The following is a 15,936-nucleotide window of genomic DNA, read 5'->3' on the forward strand; positions in this document are numbered from 1 at the left end:
TACACAAGTAGTAAACGGTAAGACCGAGATATCGTTTCCCAATAGACTTGTGTAATACTAATTGATAGTGTAATTAATACCTAATTTAAACTAAAGAATGAATCCAAAATTTTGAGTTTCATGTACGAAAGTAAATTTGTGCATAATTGATTAAAGATGAACTTTGGAAGTTAAAGGAACTTAGTCAACGGAATAGATTAGAAATTATATGAATTGATATTGTCGGGGTTAGAATTCACCTACTTCGCTCTCATGCAAACATAATTTTACATACTCTATATCAATATGCTAATATCAACCCACAAATATACTCAAACCCTAATTCCTTAGTGGAATAAGCCTAAATTTCCTTATCAAGAGTCAATCCCTTGAACTCTAAAGAAGCAAACACGCTTTAAGCACTAGGGTTTAAGACAACCAATGGGTCAAGCCCCAATCCTAGATACAAGCTTCATTGTGTTTTCTTGTTCCAAATCAAGGTTTCAAAACATATTTCCATACCTAATGAACCAAATATCATACAATGGATTGCCAAATCAATGCAAGCATTAAGTGAAGAAACAAGAAGACTAGCATTTAATGAAAGAGGCATATATATATATATATATATATATATATATATATATATATATATATATATATATATATATATATATATATATATATATTCAAAACATTTGCATTTACACAAGAGTTTAAAAGCTACATCTAACCCCAAAAAAATGGGTTTAACTCTCCATTGTCATGGAGAGCACAAGCTTAAAAAAATGGAAATGGAAGAGGAAGGAGATACAAAGAGGAAAAAATGAGAGTTCCCACAAGCTCTAGCAGTCCTCTAAGCACTCCAAGTCATGTTGTTTGAGCTCCACAACGTCCAAGATGAGTTTCCCTTGCAAAAACATGAAGAAATAGGGCTAACTTGCCACATCAGCGAAAGTGGCGCCTGACGAAAGCCACTTGCTACCAGGCACGACCTGTTAAATCAGTGTTAAAGACTTACGTGTATCGGCCGATGGTCTCTAGGTATCGCCTGACACTGAGTCACTGAATGCATGCTGGCGCTTGGCTCTAGCTTTGTGTCACCCGACAGTTACTATTTCTTCCATTTTATAATATTTTTTATCTTCTCCTTTCTACTTCGGGTCACTCACTTGTCTAGGTTTTGGAACAAAGTTTCCTGTCTACCAAAAGATACAAAAAATGGGGATTAGTTGTAAAATTATATCAATGTAACCCAAAATGTATTTATTTACAAAAGCAAGGTAAAATTGAGAATTAAGTAGGTTGAAAGCTATGGAAGAGTTGATTTTGCTAATAAAATGTAACCTAGATAGAGGTAAAAATTAAGATTATCAATGAGGTGGTCGTGTGTTTGAACCTTGTCTAGAATAAAATCATAATATTTTATTTTTTTGCCTTGGTGACGAATTTGAGTAGGTGAAGAGCTGAATGTAGGTTCTACGAATCGGGACACAGACAAAGAGGTTAATTAAGGACCAAATTAATGTGGAGATTTCATTTAATTTTGTTTAAATTTAACTAAATTAGTTTTAGTGTTGGCAAGGGGAAGGTATCAGCCACCAAATTGCACTATAGAACTGAACTAAGAGTGAATTGAAAGGTGGAGATAGTTGGGGATCAAAGGGAGGACAACTTAGATCAAGGAGAAAGCTAGAAACATTTTTGGAGTGAGAAATCCAGGATAGGGGAGTTGTTATCTGTGTTTATGATTAAATTATATGTTTTCGTGGTATATGGTATAATGGGGTGCCTTATCTATTGAATATTGTTCACTAGAGTGCCAAAATGCATGACAAAATTGATGATTGGGGAGATTTCGAGTTAGTACAGGTGTAGGAAAATCTGGGCAGAACCTAGATTTGTATGCACTGTCTGGCGGCGCATGAACTGTCGTCAGGTGACACATTAGTGTAGTAGGACATTTTGGTTGTGTTCTATGATTGACGTTCTTGGTGGGAGGGTTTATCTAGTAATTTCGTGCATAATATAGATTAATTGGGCAGACGGTGTGAGAAGAAAACACTTGCATGTAAGATGATTAAATATTTATATAAAATGATGGATGGGACTAAAAGTGTGTAAAAGTAAGGTTGCTTGGTGTGAAATGTTGTATAGTGTATGTTTTGGAACCTGTCATTTTGTGCAAATTGGAATGTTAGTTGAAATTCAAGGTGGCATGTTTTGGTTGGTAAACGAATAAGGACATAGTAAATTAAATTAATGAATGAGTGATGGCATGATCTCAATTATGAAATTGTTGGTAAATGAATGTGTTGAATTTGTGATTCAATCATATAATTATGGTTGGATAAGTATAATTGATATTATTAATTGTTGGGTGTGTGTCTAGGGTTCTTTAGAACCTGCCCAAAATGCCAGAAGTCAGTAGTACTGTCGCTACTAGTATGGTGCCTAGCGACGCGGGACGAGCCACTAGGCGATAGGGATCCAAAACAATGGTAGTGGTCACTAGAATCGCATGGCGCCTAGCGATGGGGGGTGGTTCTACTAGGCAAAAATGGTCAGGTAGAGTGCTTTGGAGATGCATGGCACTTGGCGGCGTGAAGCGTCTGGTAGGCAATTTGGAACCAGTTTTAGACTAGCGATATGTGTGAAGCGCCATGCGGTGTCGAGTACAAAGTTGGATTGCATGGAGGATTCTACACAACTTTGGATAGAGTTCTTGAGGCGATGACTTGTTAGGGGCCTTTTACAAGTTGTAGCTCATACTGGGTAACACGTGGCCACTTGAGGTTGTAGCCTGGTGGTTTTGGAGGTCTAGTGGAGTATGCGAGATTGTGGCTCGTACGAATGGATTTCGGAAGATTGTCTTCCTCGGTGATTAGCCGACGAGTTTGGTAGTCTTGGGACAAATACAGACTGTGGTTCGTATTGGGGAACTCCACTTGGTATTGTAGATTGTAGTCCATAACAAGATCATTCCCACGTGTGGACTATAGGTGGTGGCCTGTAGTCGAAGGGGCAAGTAGATACTCATGGCAGCAAGAATCGACCAAGGGAATCATCAAAGCTGTAGGATCAAAAGGCATCTAGAGAAAGATGTGAATGTTTGGGTGTAAGGTTTAGGTGTATCAGAAGTGTTAGGGGTTTTAAATTGTTATTGTAATGTACATTGTAATGTACATTGTAATGTATTTTTATTTTGAGCTCATCCTATCTGTGTGTGGTTGGTGATGATCATGTAACTCGTTACATGGGAGCAGATGTTGATGCATGTGAGCACATGGATACTTAGAGCCGGACAAGAGCCAACATGGGGGACTTTTTTTATGGACTTATTTTTTTGGATTTTATGGATTATTTTGTAATCAGTTACTATAAATTGTTTTGTAAGCATTGAACGCATTTATGGATTTTATCTTTTGGCGCTTATAAAATAAAGTTTGAATTTTTCCCATGTTTTGAGAAAGTACTTCTTTAATAAATGTGGTTTATTAATATTTCTATTATTTTAGTTCTAAATAAGTAAATGTACTTTATGTTTAAATGCACAATCAATTAGTTGTCTACTCTAGTATAGGTTCTAATATCGTGTCCAATGATTGGATACTCACAAATATGTAATCAATAATTATCATGCAGTTAAAGCAAGAATAAAACACAAGAGTGATGAAAAAGAATTATATTCATTAATGGAATTCATGGATAATTAAAAATACATTACACCCAACCCGTGTGAATGAGGGAGTTAGTTACTCCTAGACATACTAAATACAAGAATGATGTTGAAATTGAATTCCTCTAGCCTTTGGAATGCCCTTCTACCTTCAAGTGTAGAAACATCAAGTTTCTTTCTCTCCAAGTGTGTGTTTAGCTTATGTTAGGCCCTTAATTTATAGACTTTCATAATTGGACTAGGCCTAAAATTTAGATTTGATTTGATACTTGAATAAATTGTAAGATATAATTCTTGAAATATATCTTTTAATCTTTGGAGATTCAATATCTTTGGATTAATCTTCAATTATTCTGACTTGTAATTTGAATAGCCAATTTTGTGGATATCTAATATTGTTGATAATCTTTGACTACTCAATATTCCAATCATTTTGTTGATAATATTCCCAAATCTCAGAGATATCCCTTTATTTGCATAATATAATCCACACATTTATCTTTTCCACTTTTATAGGTTGAATTACTCGGATGATACCCACTTTGGTACATGTGTGTCAATCTAGTATCCGCTTTTAAAAAAGTGTCAATTGCATCCCAACTTTTGAAAAAGTGCTTCAATTAGGTTCCTTTCAAACGGAGTTGACTAACGTCGTTAGTCAACGTGCCACGTGTCAGTATATGGTTTTTTTAAAATTTTTTAATTTTTTTAATTTTTTGAAAACATAAATAAAAATGCCACGTGTCAGGTCCCTATGTGTGACATCTGCCATTGTCAGTGTCACTATTAGATGCAATTGTGTTGATTTCGATTTAGTCCCTATATATGTCTTTTTGTTTCAATTTAGTACCTACTTATATGTATCTAATTCAATTTTGTCCCAATTTTTTTAATAAGTAAAATAGTTTTGTAATTCATTTTTTATAAAATTAAAACTAATTAAGTATAAATATTTTTACAAAATTATGTACTAATGTTTATATTGTTTCTCTCAATTTCAGACCAAATTTATTATTTGTATAAATGTTTTACTAATATTTTTTATTAAAGATGACTTTTTAACATATTACTTTCTTAATTACTTTTTTTATTAAGTACTCATGTTTTGTTAATTTTTTTTTCCAAAATAGAACAATATTATCTCTTACTAATTTTAAACCAAAATTTCTATTTGTCTGAATGTTATACTAATTTTTTTTATTAAAAATGACTTAATAAAATGACTCTTACCACTAAATTTTAATATAAATATCAAATACTTAATTTTTGTAAAAATGTTATACTTAATTACTTTTAATTTTATAAAAAATGAATCTTAATTATTAAAAAAAATTAGGTCAAGATTGAATAAGATACACATAAGTAGGTATTAAATTGAAACAAAAAGACATATATGGGGACTAAATCGAAATCAACACAATGACATCTGATAGTGACACTGACACGTGGCATTGCAATGCGACGTGGCATTGACAATGCCACATGTCACACACAGGGACCTAACACGTGGCATATTTTTTCAAAAAATTAAAAAAAAAATTTAAAAATTTAAAAAAATAAAAAATAAAAAAAACACATACTGACATGTGGCACGTTGACTAACGACGTTAGTCAACTTCGTCTGAAAGGGACCTAATCGAAACACTTTTTCAGAAGTTGGAATGCAATTAACACTTTTTTAAAAGTGGGTACCAGATTGACACACTTGTACCAAAGTGGGTACCATCCGAGTAATTAAACATTTAATAAAACCTGAAATGTTAAATAAAATCCAAAAATAAAATAAAAATAAGATATAAAAATAAATAAAATAAAATAAAAACATGATAATGTCAATTATGAAAATATCCCAAACTTAAACATTTTCATGTCCTCATGAAAGATTAAAAATTTTGGATTTTGAAAACTGTCAACCTGATCAAAACATTTCAAGAGCAACTAACTTTCAATCCTAATTATGCTATATCGAAGAATTTTGCTTGTTGCTAAAAGTTCAAGACAGTACAATATGATTTGCATGTATCCACTTCAATCCTCAATCATGATAAGAATGGGTGGGAACTACTTTTTGGCTTCGTTTATAAAGATTTTGGATTTGCTCAAAATGATCAAATTATATCCGGTCTTGTGTCCACTTTTCCAGTCATTTTAGATACAATTTTAAAATATTGGATTTTCCGTTATTTAAATCGCATATCTCCATCACTTGTAGTGATTTATCATTCAATGAATGATTGACAGAAAAATCGATTTACTTCAATGAATTTCAAGTTTTTATCTAAAAAATGAATTAAGAACCAGACTATTGAAATAACTCACGACAATTTAGTTTTTTACTCAACACATATATCTATAGTAATAATAATCACTCACACTCAGCATGTTATAAAAATACTTCATCAATTATTTCCCATCATTTAAATAATTAAATTCACATCATTGGTAAGATAAAAAGGTCTTTCATATGTTTGTAATGCGGCTTGGCTAGAAAAAAAAATATTTGTTTTCTCAGGAATTCAAAAACACCATTAAGCCTAAGAGAATAAACACATGTGAATGTTTTTATGAATATGCTCCACTTTTTCTTTCATCTGCTTCATGCAACCCTTTTCTATCACATAAAACTGTTATCTTTCCTTTTTTTCTCTAGGGTAGGGTTTTTATAAAAGCTTACCCTAAAATTATTGGGGCAGGGTTTGTTTACAAAAGCGTATCTCAAACATTTTTAATCTTATACACTGATATGTGGTAGGGTGTTTACATCGTACCCCAAACTGATCCATCTCATACCTTTATTCCACTCAACATGTATATGTTCTCTATGCTAAGGTATGGGACAAAATATATTTTCCTTAAAATCTAAGGGTAAAGACTGAAACATGTAGGCTCCAAGAGGGTAACAATAGATAAGAAACTTTTTGGTTGGCCATTTGGCTAAGTTGCTTTACACATCAAACAATACCCTTATCCTTTCTATCCAATTATGTGATTTTATTAATGAGAATCAAGCAAAAATCAATTTAATGACAATAATTGCTCACCTTACAACTCTTTACACAAAAGCTCATAATACTCAATGTTCCTGCAGAGAACAAACAAGATAAGTTAGGCACGAGTGTCACCTTACCTATATAGTCCTCTATCTCCTCAGTTGTCCTCTTTCCGGTTGGCACATGTCTGCTTGGACCTAAGAGGGGTTACCTGCAAAGGGACTCCGAAGCTCAAGTCAGCCAAAGCTCTCAAAAAGTCAAATTAGGTGATTAATGGAGTAATGAATGCGTACCTTTAATTACTGGGGTCCACGTGTATTTATAGAGCATTAATTATGTCGGGTTATGCCGTGGGACGGGCCCTAGCTTGGGCCCTAGTTTGGGTTGTAAGTGGGCCTGGGCCCTAACCCAGGCCCTTAGGTCGATTATTGTGGACTCATTGAGTATCAGGGGACTTTAATTTTGTTAAGTGTATTAAGGTTGTCGGCCTAAATCGACTACTTCCCTTGGCGGTGTGTGTTGCCCATATGCTGTCTTAGGCAGGTTACTCCTCTAGATGTTTATGTTACCGGTTCAGGCCGGCTAGACTTAGGTCAGCCCAGCCTAGGCCGGTTACTTGAATGTTTTGGTGTATAGGTATGGTAATCATTTTATTATTATTTTGTTAAGTTGGCTTGGTGTGGTACACCCAAATATTTTCAAAAGGACTACCTATCATATCATCATACCAACTATCTTTCACTTAAAGCGTGTCACAATATATTCCATCCAGTATGCACAATCAAGATGAAAAATAGTCAATGCTTCATGTGTATTTCAGTTGAATTAATCATTACATTAATTGAAATGCAAATTGAGAACATGATTAGCTCATATGAAGCTTAAGATAATGGCAAACCCATCCAAACAGAAATACAATGTAGAAACAAAAGAAAATAATTAAAATTACTCAAAGCAAGAATACAAATCAAGAAAACTCCATGTTCTTCGCAAGGCGAGTCTAGCTTGCTCGCATGCCAATTGATTCACAACACAAGTAAAATGCAAAGAGAAAATGCTCGCTAGGGGAAGTTGTTCGCTAGGAAAGCTCCTTCGTTGAACGAATGATAAAATAGGGGTTAAGTGCTCGTTGGGCGAATGTGTTCGTCTAGCGAACTCGATTGTTGTTGTGTTTTTTATGGAATAAAAATTAAATGAAAATTTAAAAATGTTGGGTTGCCTCTTAGTAAGCGCTAGTTTAATGTCTGATATGTAACATCCCAATTTTAGCAGCTTAAAAACAAATGAAATAGGATTGTTTCACTATAGTAGTTAAAAACAGAAGATCCAATGTATAAAGTATATGAATACAATCCTAAAACAAATAGGACTATAAAAGCATAACATTTATACAAACCAACTAAAAACCAATTCTAATTCTAAGCACAAACCACTCACTTACAACAGCTCCCACAGAAACCTTCAACCACCCTAAAAGGTGACTCCTCATCATCTAGAGGTGCCTCTAACACTACAACCACATCTGCCCCCACCGAATAGGTAATCATCGCAAAAGAAAGACAAACAACACAGAAACATAGAAGAAGAGTAAGTTAATTGCAAAACATATAAGCAAACATATTTATATTTAAATAATGCTAAATACTTACAAACATGTTATTAAACATAACTCTGATATATAATCACACACGCAGTGACACTAAACTCAATTATCCGGATACATGCATTTGACATCTGATCCCCTGTCGGCTTGTACCTGCGGATGGTTTCCAAACTATGTAGAGTTTGACCTCAAGGGGTTATCACCCAACCACCAACAAGGTAAAACCCCTTCGCGCTTAGGACTTGATCGAGTCCAGTAGCTAGGATCTCCTTCATGTCTTCACCACATAATCTACTCCATTCTACTTGAGCGTTAGAAGTTATTAGAGAAACGATACCAATCCAATAATGAATCCTTATGCAAATGCATACGCTAAAAGATCCACACAGAATTTCTCCTTGAAATTCTTTAAACATTATAACTTTGCATGCTCACACAACATTTCATACCAATTATGATCATATATACCCATAATAACATTTTTATCTCAATTGATAACAATAAGGACTATAGAATCCAGTTCAAGTATACATAGAACACCCAAAATAATCAAAACAACAAAAATAACCAAAGAGAGCAATTAAAGTTATACATGAATTCACACTACAAGAAAATGCTTCATTAGTAACCAATTTTAGTGACCAAAAGTTGTTAGTTACTAGAACTACTAATTTATATACAAGTTTACAAAGTAAACAAAATTATTGGTTACTAAAATACTTACTATTATGAATAAAAAATTATAATTGGTCACTAACTTGGTTTTTAAAGTTAGCTACCATAGTTTTGGCTACGAAAGAAAACTGGTCACTAAAAATTAGCTACCTAAGTTTTGGCTACCAAAATAACTTAGTTACTAAATTGCTCTCTAATTAATTAGTGACAAATTTAGTGACCAATTATAATTTTTTATTTATATTAGTGACTATTTTAGTAACCAATAAATTTTAATTTTGTAAATTGGTATCTAAATTGGTCACTATAGTGACTAACAACTTTTAGTCACTAAAATTGGTTACTAATAAGACATTTTCTTGTAGTGACATATAAATGGTGAAATCCATTTCTCTAATCACAGACTTCAAAATAAAGATCCCACTGTTCACAATGAAGATTCACATGTCTAGAATCAACTGTCAAAATTTCTACTAAATTTAATGGTTAACGAAGCGAAAATCTTCATTTTACCAATAAGATGCAGTGTCAAAAACAGAGTAATGCTCAGCTCCAGAAAGTGGCACCCAACGCTGATCGGATCGAAAGAGCCAACGTTCAACGCTGCCACGGTGAGGCTTAACGTTGATTGGCTCGTAAAATCCAACGCTCAACGCTGCCATGGTGAGGCTTATCGCTGTATCAAATATCAACAATCACAGATTAAGGTTTTTAAGCAATCTGGATCTGCTTCATTACTCCAATTGGTACTTCTACTATAAGCAATGGTCAAAAAGAATTTATAAATTATAGTAGGTAGCACCAATTAGATCCATGATCCAATAACTTCATATTTCTCAAATACCCCCAATTCAAACAATACAATCATTTAAAAGATCAACATACCACAATCACAAGCCTCAATAATTCATCATAGCAAATACTTCACAATCATACAATATATAACTCACTCACTCTAAAAGCTATTAGATTCCATTACCTGTTATCCTACTTAGGCAACTCTATATACATCAAACGCCTCTAACTCCATAGGATGCTCTATCTAAACATAGAAACATCACAAGAACGATCAAGACACACCGTTATGATCATTGATCAACATAGACTCATATTGATGATTAAAACATCGCATGCAAGCTGAAGGAACTCACATTCAACAAAAAACAGAAAAAGACTAAAAAGAAGGTGAAAACTCAACTTATGTGAATGGAGAAACTGATCGGTCCAATTTGAAGAGCTCGCCGAGAGGATCAATCCTACGTTCTCGATTTTTCAATCAAATTACTAGAGAGACAAAATTCCTAGAGAGAAGTCAAAGAGCTATAGAAAAGTGGTTTCTAGAGAGATAATGTATTTTAAAATAATGAAACTCTTTTAGAACGATTCTATTTATATTAAAACCTTTTAATATTAAAATAATAGTGTCTCACTATTTTTAAACCTCTATCAATTCTAAAATGACATTTTCTAGGGTTTCACAAGATAGCTCGACCCTTCATTTGTTGTGGAGAAAAGAAACTGGAACAATTTTTCAGTAGTTTGGAAACCTTGGACTTCAATGATGTCTTCCTCAATGTACTTTCTCTTCTTGCTAAGGAAATCTTTCAAACATTTTATGTACACTGACATTTGTGTTATTGCTTCAGAGAAAGGAATTTTTATTTCCGATTGTTTGAAGATCTCCATGAATCGAGTCAACTTTTTTTTCCTTATCTTTCTTGGATAGTACGAGAGGATATGGAAGGATTTTCTCCAAATTTTCTTCTTTTCTTTTCTCACTTTTCTCCTCCTTTGTTCCTACGGAAACACTAATAGCGTATTAGGGAGCACAAATCATATCTTACACCAGTCGTCGACTTCTCAGACTGGTTGCTCCTTGGATTAGATATGTCCTCTTTTAGTGTTGGCAGATTGGACCCTTAGGGGGTTACCTGCGGAAAAGACTCCGATGATCAAGTTAACAAAGGCTCTCAAAAGTCAAATCACATATTACTGAATTAATGAAAATGTACCTTTAATTGTTAGGGTTCACATGTATTTATAGAGATATTAACTATATTTTACCCCCTTTATGGGCTAGGCCCCTCTTTATTGTGTTGGGCCAATGTTTAGGCTTTGACTGGGCCTAGGCCAGGCCCAAGTTCCATGTTTGTGATCTGACAATAGAAGTCCCATTGTGATTTCCTATGTATGGAGTTGACGACTTTTACTTGTGTGTTATTCTTTAAAGTAGGCGGCATTAGCCGTTATATATGTGTCCTTATTTTGTGCAGTTAACTAACAATCTATTCTTTTTATGGTAGGAGTAGTCGTAGGTGGTTCAGACCGGGTAGTCAACCATATCGGTCCTGACTGCCTAGGTATAGTACATCCTCTTTTTTATTTTCTATTTTTTTTCTTTCCGTTCTCATTCTCTCCATCGTTCTTTTCTTCCTCTCTTTTTTCATACACATTTCCACTCCACGTTATCATAGCATTACAATGCTTTTTTGGGTTTACCTCTATATTGGTTGTAAAATTCGTTTCAAAATCTTCTTTTACTATCTTTGCTAATTTACCCAATTGTGTTTCCAAATTACAAATTGAGGCTTTTGTGCTCTTGTGAATTTAAAGAGAGACTTGCATCAATTGTTGGAGTGTCTCCTCCAACTTTTTGTCTCTTGTGTAGGGAAGGTTGTTGATGTTGTTGTTTCTTATTGAATGGTCCATCTTGTCCTATGCTTGGATGAGACTTCCATTGGTTATTGAAATTCCCATAATTTCCTTGGCGGCCTTGATTTCCCATGTAGTTGACCTCTGTCGATGGTTGACTCTACATGGCACATCTACATGGCCTTGATTTGCACCGTATTGCTAATTTCCAAGAACGTGGCCAGGTTATTATATGGATTTTCATGTGAGAACCCACAAAATTGATTACTCTACACCAAATGTATTAGGGTAGACTTCATCTCCATATTTGTTACAATTATTGTTGGCCTAGCAATGCTATTAAAATTGAGTGGGCCCATAAATGTGGCATAGTCTCCTAAAGTACACTTTCCTTCACCTTCTTTAGCCATATCCACCTCTTCTTTGTGATTTGATGGTTGGATTATGCTTGATAAGAGAAATTTGTTGTACTTTCTATGGTTGTGGAGGAGACTTCTTGTGCTTCCTTTAATACTATTCTCCTAATATTGTTGTTTCTCCAAGCTGTTCTTTCAATCTTCAGATCGTAGAGTAATTGATCAGCCAAAAACCTACGTCTCATCCATAGTAAAGAAAACTAGACAGGGCCTGTTAAATAGTATAAAACAATAAAGACAATTTTTTGAAAAAAAAAACTAAATCATTAAAGAAACACAACTAAACTAAACCAAACTATAGTCCCCGACAACGGGTCAGATATCGTATCCCACAGGGACTAATGTGGTTTAATTTAATTGACTAATTACTAACAAAGGGTGAGAATAACAAACATTTTAGGTTTAGTTAAAAAAAAGAAAATAAATTCAAAATTAAATTGTAAAGACTAAAAGGAATTGGCACAATGGAAACAAAGAACTTGATTGAGATATGTATCAAACAAAAGCTTCATTGCAATTGGGTTTTATGATCAAATTCAAAGCAAAAACACTAAACTATATTCTTCTAATTCCTAATTTAGTATTCACACCTTATATAACAAGCACTAATGTGTTAGCAACAAGTCTAAACTTTAATAAGAACCCTAATGTCTTAGAACTTTCCTTATTAAGAGTTTGCCTTAATGATCAAAATTATGATGTTATGAATGACTAATGATGTACAAGATTGATGCTGAAGTTGAATGCTTCCATCCTTCAAGTGTAAAGACATCAAGTTTCTTTCTCTCCAAGTGTGTATTTAGCCTATGTCAGGCCCTCAATTTATATACTTTCATAATTGGACTGGACCTAAATTTATATTTGAAAACCTGAAATATTAAATAAAATTCAAAAATAAAATAAAAGTAAGATATAAAAATAAATAAAATAAAAACATGATAATGTCAATTATCAAGTGGATTAGCGACATGCGATAAGAGAGCGACAATAGGTGTTTCACCCTATTGTCTAAGATATTATGCTTTGAAAAAAAAATTTGGGGCATCGAGAAGTGTTTCTCCAAAGCCACAAAGTGGGTGCCAAAATGTTCTGACCAAAAGGTTGAGAGTTCGATCGGTTAGAGCATTAATATTACTTTTGATTTTCAACAAAGTTCTCTACTCAATCTTTTGCTTCAGTCTTACTTGCCTCGACACGTTTCTTTTCCACCTTTTTCTTGTGACATCCTTCTGTTCAATTATTTCTTGACACGCTCAACATGTAATGTAAAAGGTATACTTATGCTAGTATCAATTTTGTTTGAATTAGAAACTAAACTGGAAGGAGTGGAAAGTGAATTAAAATTTAGTAAAATATGTAATTGGTATAATAATATAATAGACTACATATTACATTAGACATAATCTATTATGCAACTAAGACAATTAGTTTTTGTTAAATTTTGAAATTAAGGAAAAGTTTGAAAAAAAAAATATTTTTTCTTTTTTACTTTGATTTTTAATTTTTCCACATCTTTTCACTACAAGAAAATCCTCAATTAGAAACCAATTTTAGAAACCAAAAATAGTCAGTCACTATAGTAACCAATTTAGATACAAATTTACGAAATAAAAAAGTATTTGTTACTAGAATAGTCACTATTATAAATAAAAAATTATATTTAGTCACTAAATTGATCACTAATTTTAAAGATCAATTTAGTGACTAATTATAATTTTTATTCATAATAGTGACTATTTTAGTAACCAATAATTTTGAGTTTTTTAAATTAATATTTAAATTGATCACTAAAATTAATTATTATTTATAAATTTTCTTGTATCATTTGAAGTGGCATGTGGATAATAGTTCTAGAATCTCATAATGAACTAGAGAAAATTGAGGCTAATCAAGTGGGAAAGCTTATTGTAGGCTATTGCATTAGAAGTTTAAGGGTAAAATATATTAAATGGCATAAAAGACTCACATTTATGTAAAAAGCGTTGGTACCTTATATATGAGTTTTAGTAGATAAAATATAAAATCTCTTTAAAAATAGTGATGAAAAGTTGCGTCGAAGAATTTAGAAAAAGTGTATATATTTTTTCATCTTTGATTTTTTTTACCAAATGATTTTTTTCATGGATATTGAAGGGTATAGGTTGGTCACTTAATAATTATTTTATTCCTACCAAGAGTTAAAAGAATAAAACAAGTGAGAAAAGGAAACAACTGAGAAATAGAAAGGAAAGGAAAAAGTGGAAATAAAACTATTGTTTTTAAGAAAAATTACTAAGTATATATGGTAGTGACAATATTTACTGGAATGATAACACCTGAGTCTAATTAAACAAAATTCATGTCAATTAAATAGAAAAAAATGAAAAATAAATTTATAAGTTAGTATCGGTTTTCCTTTTCTGCTAAATTTATTTGTAATAACGTTCAGTTGAAAAAAAAAAAATGAAATCATAAAAACAAAAACTAGGGTAGGGTACTGTATATGTGCATTTTTTTTTCGGTGTGTATTCAACAAAACAACCTTTTGACCATGCAGTTTTTCTGTTTGTCTGTTAGCTTAATTTAAAAGACACGTATGTGCATTGGTAAAAGATTAAGATTTGCGTTCTGAAATAATAATCATTGGTTTGACTGGTATACGATAATCAATAAGTAGTACTGCTACTGTATATGGAATCATTTCACATATGAAATTTTCATAAAAGCTATTTCATCCCAATAGAATACTCGACTTTCTTATCTTCATTTATGTACACACCTAGCCGGTCTTATCGGCATATCAACACATATCACTCTTGACCGACATATCTATATTGGCAAAGGCTGGAAGACTAGTGTATCACACTAAGCCAACTTAACAAAATAATAATAAACAATCACCATATCTATACGCTAAATCATTCAAGTAACCGGTCTGGGCTGGATTGACCGAAGCCTAGCCAGCCTGAACCGGTAACATAAAACGTTAAGAGGAATAACCTGCCTAAGACAGCATATAAGCAATACAAACCACCAAAGGGAGTAGTCGGTTTAGGCCGACAACCTTAATACACTTAGCGAAATCAAAGCCCCCTGATATCCAATGAGCCCATAATAATCGAACTAAGAGCCTGGCTAGGGCCCAGGCCCACCTACAACCCAAACTAGGGCCCAAGCTAGGGCCCGATCCATGACATTGCCAGACATAATTAATACTTTATAAATACGCATGGACCCCAGTAATTAAAGGTACACATTCATTACTCCATTAATCACCTGATTTGACTTTTTGAGAGCTTTGACTGACTTAAGCTTCAGAGTCCCTTCTGCAAGTAACCCCTTCCGGGTCCAAGCAAACATGTGCCAACCGAGAAGAAGCCAATTGAGGAGATAGCAGACTATACGGGTAAAGTGACACTTGTGCCTAATGTATCTTATTTGTTCTCTACAGGAACAATTTACATGAAAAGTTGACGATTCTAGTTAATTGATGGATTACCATAAAGTAATAATTTATTTAAGATTTGTTTTGGGAACTTCTAAATCTATGTGAATTTTAAAGTTAATTTAATTAATAACATGAAATATAATTTAATTATATATATATATATATATATATATATATATATATATATATTAAATGTAGAATTTTTAACATGTATTTTCTTGATTTAATAATTGTCCATTTTTGTACTGAATGATGCTAACATGAGTGTGAAACTAATAACAACTTTTATTCTTAAAACAAATATATGAATAAAGATTAAATATGTTTTTAGTTCTTAATTTTTTAAATTCATCTCTATTTCAAATTTTAATACATTTTATTTTCAAATGTTGACAAAAAAAAGAGATTGACATATTGCTTTAATAAAGACTTTTGATGATGATGACTTATGAAGAAGTGTGGAAGACTTAATGATAATTTATAAAAAGTGTTGAAGACTTAAAAATGTATGGATT

The sequence above is a fragment of the Vigna unguiculata genome, chromosome 11 (assembly GCF_037176805.1).
Source record: "Vigna unguiculata cultivar grain cowpea cultivar isolate G323 ecotype 2 chromosome 11, ASM3717680v1, whole genome shotgun sequence".
Lineage (NCBI taxonomy): Eukaryota > Viridiplantae > Streptophyta > Magnoliopsida > Fabales > Fabaceae > Vigna > Vigna unguiculata.